Below are 9,228 nucleotides of genomic sequence, written 5' to 3' on the forward strand. Positions count from 1 at the left end.
ATGAGAAACACTGGGCTGGAAGAAGCACAAGCTGGAATTAAGATTGCCAGGAGAAATATCAATAACCTCGGATATGCAGATGACACCACCCTTATGGCAGAAAGTGAAGAGGAACTAAAAAGCCTCTTGATGAAAGTGAAAGAGGAGAGTGAAAAAGTTGGCTTAAAGCTCAACATTCAGAAAACTAAGATCATGGCATCTGGTCCCATCACTTCATGGCAAATAGATGGGGACAGTAGAAACAGTGTCAGACTTTATTTTTTGTCTGTAGGCTACTTTAATCATAAGGACTCCTCAGTTAAAGGGAGACCCATCCTTGCCCAGGTCATATTAAACACTGATGGTTTTCTGCCTCTAGAAAATGTATTATAAAAATGAGGAACTGGTATAACAATTTAACCCCAAATTTGAGTATATCCCCTTCCTGATTCCTAGCACGACTGAGACCCTTGACAAGGCAAAAGAACCCTTGAACATGCACATCTTGGCCAGATGGGAGAATAATTTCCATGGGAAATCAGTTCAGTCCCTCAGTCATGTCCGACTCTTTGCGACCCCACGGACTGCAGTACACCAGGCCTCCCTGTCCATCACTAACTCCCAGAGCTTGCTCAAACTCATGTCCACTGAGTCAACAGATGCCATCCAACCATCTCATCCTCTGTCGTCCCCTTCTCCTCCTGCCTTCAGTCTTCCCTAGCATCAGGGTCTTTTCCAGTGAGTCAGTTCTTCGCATCAGGTGGCCAAAGTATTGGAGTTTCAGCTTCAACATCAGTCCTTCCACTGCATATTCAGGACTGATCTCCTTTAGGATGGACTGGTTGGATCTCCTTGCTGTCCAAGGGACTCTCAAGAGTCTTCTGCAACACCACAGTTCAAAAGCATCAATTCTTCAGCACTCAGTTTCCTTTATAGTCCAAGTCAAATAAGACTTACCAAAAAAAAAAAAAAAAATCCTTAATTGCTCCCCATCCAATATCCAGAAGAGATGTTGCTTTAAAGACCTTGAAAGGAGAAATTATTTTAACTTGGAGAGGTGATCTCTGGTACAATGGCAAGTCTCCAGTAGGAAAAAGCTAAGCTTCTCAGCTTAGAGAAGGTGACTGACTTCATTTCCTGGAATGCCTGGTGGAACCATGCAAAATTTGGGACTATACATTGGGTTTCCAGGGAAGCAGACTCTGAGAAGGAGTGAGTTTACAGAAGATTAGCAGGAATCACTCAGGGCTTACAGGAGGCATAATGGAAAGCACAGGGCTTCCCAGATAGCTCAGTGGTTAAGAATCCACTTGCCAATGCAGGAGACATAGGTTCCATCCCTGGCTCAGAAAAATCCCCTGGAGAAGGAAATGGCAACCCACTTCAGTATTCTTGCTGGAAAATCCCACGGACAGAGGAACCTGGCAGGCTTCAGTCTTTGGGAAGAATCAGACATGACTTAGGGACTAAACAACAAACAATGGAGAGCACATGTCTTACAGGAGGTCTAGCTGGGAGTACTCAGAGGTATAGGAGGCTTAGTGAGGAGCACTCATGGAATCAACACCTGTGGAAAGGAAGGGAAGAAAAGGCAGCAGCGCCGGGTCTCAGCCAGCTCTATGCGGACTTCACAGCTGAGCTGTTCTGTGTTGGTACAAGAGGGCTTAGCCTTTCTACCGCCATGATATCAACCTTTGGATGAGGGCCACCTGGAAAGGGAACATGACCTTGGCTAGGGCAGCTCTCCCGCTGAGATTGGCCGGCAGGGGCCTGGTAGCTGCTGAGGGCTGACCGCTGGTAGCACTTGCAGTAGTCGCCCCAGTAACTCCTTTCTTCCTGAAGAAGATCTGGGTGGCACGTCATGGCATCCATTGCCTGGTAACCCCGAGACCTAAATCTATACCCCTGGTCATTCCATGAGCTCAGAATTTCCTTCCTCTGAAAATGCCAGGAATTCTTGTATCAGACTACTTCAGAGTGAGATAGGCTGATCTTTATTTTCTTCCTCCTTTTATCAGAGTAAAACATATTAAGTTCTCTAGGCATCATCACAAAATCCTTTTGCTCTTAAGAAGGAACATCCTATAAATAAGGTTAAGAGAATTAATTCTGTCCAACAGTGGAGGCAATCTCACCTACATAAATTGATTAAAAATGCATGCTACAATTTGGATGAACCTCAAAAGCATTATGGTACATGAAAAAAGCTAGACACCAAGTATCACATATTGTACAATTCCATATACCCGACATATCCCAGAGTGGGTAAATGCATTGGGACAGAACTCTGCCTGATTGTTGCCAGGGATGCAGAGTGGGGAAATGCAGAGCAACTGCTTTATGGAGTTTCCCTTTGGGAATATTTTGGGACTAGATAGAGGTGGTGGTTACAGAACACTGTGAACATACTAAATGCCACTGAATCGTTCATTTTAAAATTAATTTTATGTCAATTTCACCTCCATTTTTTAAAATAAAAATGACTTTTTAAAAAACTTCTTTGGAAGCAGTGTACTATATTAAAACTAACCCTCCAGTGCAGGAGCCTTCACTTTCGAGTAACTTGTTTAGTCGCTAAGTCATGTCCGACTCTTTGCAACCTCATGGACTGTAGCCAGCCAGGCTCCTGTCCTTGAGATTTCCCAGGCAAGAATACTGGAACAGGTTGACATTTTCTTCTCCAGGGGATCTTCCAGACCCAGGGATCAAACCCTGAATCTCCTGCACTGACAAGCAGATTCTTTACCATTGAGCCACCAGGGAAGCCCCTTCTGAGTAACTAGGTATCATCAAAATATTGTTACTCTGTCCTCAAAGCAAATTTAGATTACACAAGGCAAGTCAGCTACTACTATTTGTTTTTAAAATCAAGCATCTAGTCAAGTAAATCAAAATTATGTATAACTATAAGCAATTCATTTAAATGTAGATCAAAATTAAATCAAAATCTAGTCAAGCAGACACTGAATAAATCAAAATTATGTATAACTATAAGCAACTCATTTAAATGTAACGAGTAATTTCTATTTAAAACTAAAGGGTATTTTCCTTCAAAAGGAGTTGGAAATATTGTGACTCACACAGCCTTGAAAATTTGTTGAAATAAAAAATTATGTTCAGAGATTTTAGAATCTCCAGAATGATTTGAAAAGGCACACTCCAAACGAACAATTTTTAAAAATACTTGATGAAAATCATTCATCTTTTATTGGTAAAACATGAATAACTGCATCTGATTGTTTTCCTTTAATGTGTTTGGTATTTGGAAAACAAGAAATAGCAAAAGTTCATGTTCTAGACAAGTGAGAGTCAAATCGACTATCCCGTCTCCCATCCTCTCTGAAAAAAGAAGCACTTATAAATTTCGTTGTTTTTTTAAAAATTCCAAATTTGAAGATTTTGTATAAAATGCTTTCTAAATTTCAAAACACATTTAAAATGTACTATATAAGGACATTTAAAATATTAATGTTTACCTGAATTTTCAAGAACGCAATGTTCTTTATTTTTTCTTCAGTACAACTTCTTCAATCTAAAAATTTAAAATTTGAAGCATGGCATTTTGAATTCCATACAAGAATTTATATCTTGCATTAAAACTAACTAGCTAAAATTTCATGTAAATATAAAACATGTGCTTTAGATTGAAATAAACTACATTTGAAGTGTGTTGTTTGTAAACCAAAGATGCCTTTTATGAATTGACTCCAAAAAACTTAGACAATCCAAAAATATACACAAATCAACAGCAAAATTTCTACTTGATCTTTCTAGGCAGGATTTAAATGTCATATTTTGATGTTTTTCCAGTTATTGTGTATTAATTTAATTCTACTTGATCTTGCTATATTCTGGATATTTTCTCAAACAAACTTGAAGTTTGAAAATTTGTATTTGTATACCATCAATGTAATAAATATTTGAATTTACTTTTGAACTGTGGTGTTGGAGAAGACTCTTGAGAGTCCCTTGGACTGCAAGGAGATCCAACCAGTCCATCCTAAAGGAGATCAGCCCTGGGTGTTCTTTGGAAAGAATGATGCTAAAGCTGAAACTCCAGTACTTTGGCCACCTCATGCGGAGTTGACTCATTGGAAAAGACTCTGATGCTGAGAGGGATTGGGGGCAGGAGGAGAAGGGGACAACAGAGGATGAGATGGCTGGATGGCATCACCGACTCAATGGACGTGAGTTTGAGTGAACTCCAGGAGATGATGACGGACAGGGAGGCCTGGCGTGCTGCGATTCACAGGGTCGCAAAGAGTCGGGCACAACTGAGCGACTGAACTGAGCTGATTCGAGAAATTGGAATTCTGCCTTAGGGTTGCCTATAAGTAAAATAAGGATCGCATACCTAGAAATGGGTAAAATGGCAAGCTATATTATATATGTACTATAATTAATTATATTATATTAATATATATATATATGGTGGTGGTGATTTAGTTGCTAAATCATGTCTGACTCTTGTGACCCCATGGACTGTAGCCCACTAGGATCCACTGTCCATGGGATTTCCCAGGCAAGAATCCTGGAGTGGGTTGCCATTTCCTTCTCCATATAATATATATGGCCACATCTTAAAAAGAGGAAAAAAGCAAAGACAGATCTATCTATCTATCTCAGAGAGAAAGAGAATTGTATTTCTGATTATTTACCCTATCAGAATATAGAACTATGTAGACCACTCAATATTTACAAATAGCAATTCTAATTAAGATAGTAATACAATCAAAAGGACATGTCATGTTCTCAATTATTTACTTTTAAAATAAAAGGACTCAGGTAGTTTCATGGAAGGTGATATAAAGTAGCATTGGGGGAATTCCCTGTGGCCCAGCGGTTAAGAATCCGACTTGTGATGCAGGGGACACGGGTTCAATCCCTTGTCAGGGAACTAAGATCCCACATGCTGCAGAGCAGCTAAATCCATGCACTACAACTGAAGAGTCTGTGTGATGCAATGAAAGATCCCACGTGCCACAACTAAGACCTGGCGCAGCCAAATAATAAATAAATAAATACTAAAAAATAAACAAGAAGAAGGATTGAGACTGCTAAGTTAGAGCAGACAAGGCAAACGATTAAAACCAGTCAGGAAGTGTGATGAACACTTCCCGCTGCCCAAAGGCTGGCACTCCAGGTCTAGTAACAAACCTGTTTGCAGGTCTAGAAACTCAAACTTGTATCTGTCTCTCCAGAGTTCTCAGAATTTAGGGATGCTGAGTCATGCTCACAAACTCACCAGAAGTTGAAGGATGTAGCCTAGACTTACACACAGCTCTCAAACTGGCTGAAAATTCCTACGCACCAGACCAGCCCATTAGTTCCCTTTATCAAAGCTGCCCAGAAAATCAAAATTTATTTATTTTTGGACATGGTTTTGGAGGAAAGAGAAGTGGTTTAATTTAGGACTGACAGTCTGATGTATCCTTCTGCAAAAGAGGGATGTATACACCAAGCAAGACGCCGAGCAAAGCAAACATTTGCAGCCCAAGGAGGGGGCGTGTGCCTTATGGCCAGTGGTAGGTGAGCACTGCTGTTGCTGGCCACGTGGGTTTTTCTTATGCTATCATGGTGAATCACTGTCCCACTTTTGACAGTGATCTATGTTTTTCTGTTCACATTAATATTTTCAATTAGATTAAAATTAACTTTCTGAGAAATGACAGGACATATGGAATTTGCCCTAAAATACTTAAAAATCAAGTAGGAGAGAAATAAAAATTTGGAAAAATATAGATCATTATTAAAACTGGGTTGGGGCATGATGATATTATTCTCTTTACTTTAACATGTGTTCAAATAGTTCCATTAAAATTTTTTCAAAATTTTATTTCAAAAATTATTTCTTGATGTCTTGGTTCTAGTCATTCTCAGTATACTGCATTGGTCACAGGCTCTAAAGCTAAATTCCTTTAATTCAAATTCTACTTCTGCCATTTGCTAACTGAGATCTTAAACAAGTTACTTGCTTGTTTATGCCAGTTTCCTCATTGTAAAATACTGTTACTGATGAAACCTACTTCACATGGTTTTTGTATGGTTAAAATAAGGTCATTCATGGAAAGTGCTTGGCATTGTCTGGCATATAGTAATCACTCAATAAAGGCTAGTTATTATTATCCATCATTAGTGATTCTGCAGTTTGTGGGCAATGTATTTTCTATTCTCCAATTTGAGCTCAAAAGCCAACTACAAGGCCCATTCCTACACACACACACACACACACACACATGCTTGTTCGGCAAAATGTACTCTTCTGTATCCACTGAAATCTCTGTAGTTTCATTCCTCCAAATGAAATAGTAAGAACTAATTAGTAAGAATCAGATAAAGGTAGCCACCCTCTGAGGTCCCCTAATCTCCATCTCAACGATGTAGAAGAGAAGGCTGCTCCATCACTTTTCCCTTCTCGCCACAGTCAATCCCACTAACCCCAAATACACACTCAATGCCTCACAAGTGAATCTTCTTGCAGGAAGAAATAGACTATACTTCTTGGTTTAAGAAGAAGCTGAAGAAGCCTAACAGGGAACTGAAGAAACCTAACAAAGCAAAGATTTGATATATAGCTCTTACTTCAGTGTTAAAATTAGAGGGTAAGGAATTCTGGTTAACATCTACTCTGAATCACCCATAGAAATGACTTTTTAAAAAATCTTTGCTATTTAAGTCCATGGTAATTAGTAGCATTTGAAAGAAGGTGATTCTGTTGAGTCATGCTTAGAACTACAAACTCTAAATAAATGTGTGATTCAGTCAGGGCAGATGAAAAAAGAAACAGAATGATTCAAAATATGCAACAGAAGCCAGGAATATTGTTTTTACTTTGCTGATTTGAGTTTTTCTATACCAACTGGACATCATGTCCCCATTCAAATATATGAACTCAAGTATATCAGCGTTATCAGAATATCAGATGGAGTCCATCTCTTGCAACCCTCCATGTTTCCTTAACTGGCTTGTATTAGAACTAACTAGTCATGTTGACTAAGCCAGTGTAGGAGGCTGGCCAGGAGTTTGAATGGGTTATATCCAAGGTCTATAGGGCAGAATTCAGTTTAAGAAGCAATGGCTTTGTATCACCAAATACATATTCCATTTGGAATTGGTCTCCCATGCCCTCTGTCACATAAACCACTAGCTGTCCAGTGAAAAGTCTTCCTGTTTCTCCCAAATAATCCTTACTTATAACCAATTAACTCTTGCCCATGTCACCCTCTATCCAAGTAATTAATGAGACCATTTTTATTTTCTGTTTATTTTTTTAAATTTTATTGGAGCATAATTGCTTTACAATGTTGTATTAGCTTCTACTGTACAGCAGAGTGAATCAGCTATATGCATACATATATCCCCTCTTTTTTGGATATTCTTCTTATTTAGGTCAACACTGAGTCGTTTCCTGTGCTATGCAGTAGGTTCTCATTAGTTATCTAATTTAAGCATGCATGCATGCTAAGTCACTTCAGTCATGTCTGACTCTGCGACCCCATGGACTATAACCTGCCATACTCCTCTGTCCATGGGATTCTCCAGGCAAGAATATTGGAGTGGTTTGCCACGCCTTCCTCGAGGGGATCTTCCAGACCCAGGGATGGAATCCAGGTCTCCTGCATTGCAGGCAGACTCTTTACCACTGAGCCACCTTATACACAGTATCAAGTGTGTATATGTCAATCCCAGTCTCCCAGTTAATCCCACCCTTCTTCCCCCTGCTTGGTGTCCACACTTTGTTCCCTATATCTGTGTCTCTATTTCTGCCTTGCAAATAAGATCATCTATATACAGTTTTTTATTTGGGGAATTTCTAAACTTATCCAGATGCAAAGAGACTAGTCGGATCAGCCATATACTGTATATATATACATACATGGCATCTAGAGTATCTGTCACCTTGCTTTAACAATTACTACCATGCTTCCAATGTTGTTTCGTCTGCTTCCTGCCTCCCCACCACCATCTTTTCCTAAACTGGAGTACTTTAAGGCAAATCCCAAAACCAATATTTCTTCCCTAATGGGTAAAGGCATTAAAAAAAAATGTAACTGCCATATTATTAGCAAATCTAACAAAATGACCAGTAATTATTTGACATTATCTACTAATAATCAATCCACATTCAAATTCCTCAATTATCTCAAAGCTGTCACCAGAGTAATTAAGTGGTAGAAGCTAGGATTTGAACCCAGGCAGTTGGGACTCCGGCAGACTCTAAAATCCATAACTCATGGAAAGAGAGCCCACCAAGAGCTCTGCAGAAATGGACAGTAAAGGACAAAATAAGAAGGGGGAGATGATACAAGGCAGCAATTAGCATAAAGGTTATTAATGACCTCAGGGCTTCCTTGGAGGCTCAGTGGTAAAGACCCCATCTGCCAATGCAGGAGACTCAGGTTCAATTCCTGGGTTGGGAAGATCCCCTGGAGAAGGAAATGGTTAGCCACTTCAGTACTCTTGCCTGGAGAATTCCATCGACAGAGAACCCTGGCGGGCTACAGTCCATGGGGTCACAAAGAGTCGGACATGACTGAGCAACTAACACTTTCACTTATTGACAACCTCAGCCAAGTGGCTTCAAACATTTTGAAATGTTTCCTTTTAGAGAACTGACAGCCTCCACGAAAGGAGGTTTGGAGGCTGAACAAAGGTGAGGAGGCTCACCTTTCAGAACTAGGTGAGAGGGCAGAGGAGGAATCAGGAGATGTCCAGGAATGCAGTGCTGATGATGAAACCATCAGGACCTGGCAGGTCCCCGCAATCTAAACTCCTACTAGGGCAGAGGGCAGGCGTGCCTCTTACTCAGAGGGGCATGACTGGGCTAACCAACAGATGCATTTAGTTGCCATACAAGTCATAAACAGTGTTGTCCACAAGATTCAAAATATCCCTTTAGATAACTGGAGATAAGTAGCCCTTCAGATGACTGTCTCAAAACAAGGGCTAGCTTTTGACCTAACACGCTAGCTAGTGATTTAATCACTAGCTTTTGATCTAATACGACTTTTTTGAATATGGTTCAAATCTTCCTTCTTATTTCAATGAACAGCCACTTGGTGAAGTGGAACCCTTGTAAACTAGGAGTGGAGAAGAAATCCCGAGAGGAAACCACAGCTCAAGTTGAAGCTCTGCAGCCAGATCTTAGAAACCCAAAAAGGTGCTGTTCAGACAGGCTGGTGTTCCACCAATAACCACAAGGGGACACTTTTGAGCCAAGCACCCGGTAGTGTTAAAAACAAATGGGAC

Source organism: Bos indicus x Bos taurus, chromosome 2 (assembly GCF_003369695.1).
Source record: "Bos indicus x Bos taurus breed Angus x Brahman F1 hybrid chromosome 2, Bos_hybrid_MaternalHap_v2.0, whole genome shotgun sequence".
NCBI classification, from domain to species: domain Eukaryota; kingdom Metazoa; phylum Chordata; class Mammalia; order Artiodactyla; family Bovidae; genus Bos; species Bos indicus x Bos taurus.